General features: G+C 35.7%; 1 long non-coding RNA gene across 1 annotated transcript; it reads left to right on the top strand.

Moving 5' to 3' along the window:
* Positions 1-2,788: 2,788 nt before the first annotated feature.
* Positions 2,789-4,257, top strand: LOC125715736 (uncharacterized). Its single transcript, XR_007384162.1, has 3 exons — positions 2,789-3,301; positions 3,789-3,835; positions 3,992-4,257. It is a non-coding gene; the product is annotated as an uncharacterized LOC125715736 (long non-coding RNA).
* The last annotated feature ends 343 nt before the right edge of the window (positions 4,258-4,600 follow it).

Here is a 4,600-nt window from a genome sequence, read left to right as displayed (position 1 = left end):
CTTATTTGATTATGATTTTTTTTGTTTTTCTGTTTTTGCAGACACTGCACTGACTACAGATGTTGTTCAGCCCAGTCACCTGATGAGGGTTCAGCTTGGAGACAGTGTGACCCTGACATGCTTCTGTCAAGGAGAAACAACTTTTGTTACTTTGTTTAAGCAAGCTGTTGGTCGGAAGCCCCAGCCCATGGCGAAAGCACTTCTCTACGTACCTGGTGAATTTTACAAGGAATATAAAAGCATAAAACGTTACTCCTTACTGAATGCAGAGGGGAGTTTTAACCTCACTATTTCTAACGTGGAGCCGTCAGATTCTGCAGTGTATTATTGTGCTGCTGTGTTTCTTCATGAGGTCACCTTCGGGAATGGAACCTTTGTCATAATCACAGGTAAATGAGATTCCAACTATTTTCATATTTGCTTTATTATAATGTCAGTAAGATTATTCCCTGCAAAATAATTTTGACAGTTTAGTTGTTTGTCAATATAAAATTAGCAAAGATACCTTATTGTCTGCTTTGTTCCATAAATGTTTTTCTAAACATCAAACAAAAATCATTCATTATTATTATTATTATTATTATTATACAATTTGTTGCATTTTGCTTGCTGTCAGCCAAAAGCCTAACCTTCTCTTTATACAGATGTTAATGTTACACATTGCAGCCTCTTTAAAACAAATAACATAAAAAAATGTTTGAGTTGTTATATACAGTATAGGACTGTGCAAAAATCTTAAGCAACAAAAGAAAATTATTTTTGACGTTATTTATCTGAGCAGTCAGTGTGTATTCACTCTGAAAAAAAAAATGCATGATTTAACATATGAACTAGGGATGTGCACCATTCAGAACTGATTTGAGAATGAAATTCTCAAATACGTATCCTAAAATTCAGGATTTTGAATACATATATGAACTTGAATTTCAGTTCATTTTGTTAATCTGAATTACATTTGAATTGTGGTTGAAAACAGGTTGTGGCATTGAAATTTATATTTGAATTTAAAGAAGAAGAACGAAAAAGGGTTTGGATTCAAATTCAAGTTCATATACGTACTGTAGGTGTAGCTTTTAACTAAAATATGAACTTTAATTTAAATATGAATTATACATAAACACATTAACATTGTTATACATCATTGTTATAAAAATGTCGTTTTGTAAAGAATGAAATAATGCAACATTTGAAGTGTCACCTAAAATAATAATTATACTGTCATTTTGTGCACCATGGTGGATCTGCTCATAGGAAGAGCTGAGTGTCTCTCCTTAAAAGTCAGTGTTGGCTGCAGTGACGGCAGTTTCTAACCTAAGAAACGTCCCAAACACTTTTCCTGCATCAAAAGTCAAACTAGTCCCTATTCCTGCCATGAAAGGTTCACATAATGTCACCGATACCTGAACCAACCATGTTTATCAGAGGATGCCAACCCTTTGGCTGCAGCTTTCTCTGCACACGCTGAGAGAGTCTTCAGTGTAGCAGGAAAAGATTTCAGGCCAGAAGATTGCAAATTAAATCATGAAACCTTTGAAGATATTATGCTGAATAAATGTAATAATAATGAAAAATTAGCAATGTGTATTGGAATAAAGCATAATTGTATTTGCCATGACGTTTTGCTTTTCGCTGTAGTGCTATGGTTGAACGGAAAAACTTACTTTTGTGTGCATAAGAAAATAAATAGGAGGAACTACGAAACCAAGTAATTCCTTTTACTATGTATACTTTTTCTTTAATGTTAAAAGATAGACAAACTAGTAATGGGCAAACAGCTCTTCGGCTCTTGAATTAAATTATGCAGGTACTACAGCAAAATGCTCAAAAATACCAAAACACATCAAGAGCTAAATATGCAAAAACAATAAATACCTTCCTGTGGAAAAGGGGCAACATAAACCAAATGTAAAGTCACGAAAATCATGAAAATATAAAGTACACTTTACACACTTCATTTCTTTGAATTGAAATTAATTATATTCATCTACCTTCATACATTAATACAAGACATTATATGATTATAATGTTTGTTATTATCATATAATTTTTATTTAGGTATTATGTAGGTGCAGTTAATGTATAGTGTTACCTGATATATACTAATAAGCAGTAATACAATAAAAAGAGAGAAGAATGTCAGCTGTTCTCCAAGAAGTTACTGATTTCTTGGATGGCTAGAAGAACATCGATTCAGTTCCCAAAAATCTGTAAGAACAATTTTTGAGGATCTGTATTTTCCATTGTTATTCTCAAAGGGCTGTCATCATGACTATTTTGCTTTTCAGGTAAAGACTCCAACAGCAGGACTGTGGTACAGCAGCCTGTGTCTGACACATTGCAGCCAGGAGACTCTGTGAGCCTGCAGTGTACGATAGAGACTGGGAGCTGTGCAGGAGAACACAGTGTTTACTGGTTCAGACATGGATCAGGAGAATCCCTTCCTGGAGTCATTTACAGCCATGGAAACAGCAGTGATGAGTGTGAGAAGAGCCCTGAGGCTGGATCTCCTACACGGAGCTGCGTCTACAGCCTCCCCAAGGGGAACCTCAGCCTCTCCGATGCTGGGACTTACTACTGCGCTGTGGCCATGTGTGGGGAGATGCTGTTTGGGAACGGCACATAGCTGGATATAGATGGTAACACCCAGTGTGGGGAGATGCTGTTTGGGAACGGCACACAGCTGGATATAGATGGTAGCACCCAGTGTGGAGAGTATATCTGCTTCAAAGTTTTATTTAGCTTATTCTGCTATTAAGACATTTATTTCTTTTTTTAATGTAATGAATTTTCTAATTTAAGTGCTTAAATTAAATTACACAGATGTTAATTTAATAATTATCCATCCATCCATCCATTTTCCAAACCGCTTATCCTATTGGGTCGCGGGGGGTCCGGAGCCTAATTTAATAATTATTTCAAATATTAATATCCATCCATCCATCCATTTTCCAAACCGCTTATCCTATTGGGTCGCGGGGGGTCCGGAGCCTAATTTAATAATTATTTCAAATATTAATATAAATTGTTAAAATGCAAAATACTAGAAGTTCATGTTAAAAATGGACTATTTACAAAACAACTGCTGTAATGTGTTATCGATTTGATCTTTAACTAATGTAATGTAAGCAAATGGGAAATGTGTCTCTATATCATTATGCTGAAATCTATCTCTTTGTTACAGGCTTTCAGAAGCTGCTGGATCCTCTTCACTCTGGCTTGCTGATAGTTTTATCTTGCAGCATTATTCTGAACGTTGCTCTCATTTGTATAAGATGTAAACTGACCTGTACACACTGTGCAGGTACGCTGCCCGGCTTTATGCACTCAGAAGGACAAAATGTAGATTTTAACAAATTATAGAAATATAAAATTGTTTTATGATAGATAACATTTTCATATTAAAACCACTCTTGCAGGTAATACAGTTTTAAAATCCATTATTAAATCTCACCTTATTTATATAAACCTTTTTGTACTGTAAGATTTACATTTTTGTATTATATCTTTCATATTTTGCAAAATCTATTGAAATATACATGTTGCAATAAGTTGCATATCAATAACTTTTATTACCAAGATCTCCTTTATAGCAATTTTATTATATATGATATATGAGAACAAATGACACGTATCCAAACATGCACACTTAAATTGACAGAAGTCATTTTTACTTTCATTTTTGAGACAAAAAGGATGTTGATTGCTTGAAAATTCGGAATGTTATCTGACCACGGTATGATACCGTGCGAAATTAAATAATATATTGATGTGTTATATATTTTAAACAGATGAAAAGAACAGTGATATATCAAAAGTGGAATGGTCACGCAAGCAAGTATGTAATAAATATTACAAATTACAAATCGTCAGTAAAACAAATGAACCTCAGACTGATTTCCATCCTGGGATCAGCATTTTAAGTGCTATTTGTGAAAATAGGTAATAGCAAACCGATTTGATCCATCCAATTCTGCCATCTTTGTCTCCACAGTGCCATGACGAGGACACACTGAATTACGCTGCCCTGAACCTTAAGAAGCCAAAACCCAGGAGACAGAAGAAAGACGGGAATAATGACACTCTGTATTCTGACCTCCGCTACAGAGATTATGAATAAAGATGCTTCTCATTCATGTCAGTCACACAGAGTGTTCAGGGTGTAGCTTTAATAATGTTCAGAGGAGGGCAGGGGAGCCAGTGCTTCTGAGACTGAATCACGGGATTTTACGGAGCACCGGTGCTGAGTTTGGTGTCAGTGTGTTTTGGGGCGCATTTTTACTGGAAGTGCAAATGTTCAAGCCAGACTGGGGGCTGAGGGAGGGGGAGAGGGGAGCCACAGAGATTATTTCTTCATGGCATGGGGGGGAATAAGCGGCTTTAATGCTGTGGAAAGGCTGAGTTGCTGCAATCAGTTCTTTGATGTCACACATGCTTACTTGTCTCCCTTGTGTACCATGCTGAATGGTTTGGGGCAAACGCACAGGGACTGATCGATTATATTAAACAGATGAAAGAAACTGAATGAAAATTTCAAGTGTTCTTAAATTACGTTTTTCATTTAATTGTGTGTTCTGGATGTATTTTTGAGTATATACATGTA

This window comes from Brienomyrus brachyistius, chromosome 2 (genome assembly GCF_023856365.1).
Source record: "Brienomyrus brachyistius isolate T26 chromosome 2, BBRACH_0.4, whole genome shotgun sequence".
In the NCBI taxonomy this organism is placed as follows: domain Eukaryota; kingdom Metazoa; phylum Chordata; class Actinopteri; order Osteoglossiformes; family Mormyridae; genus Brienomyrus; species Brienomyrus brachyistius.
Note: the sequence above shows the minus strand (reverse complement) of the source record. Positions and strands in the feature narration are given on the sequence as shown.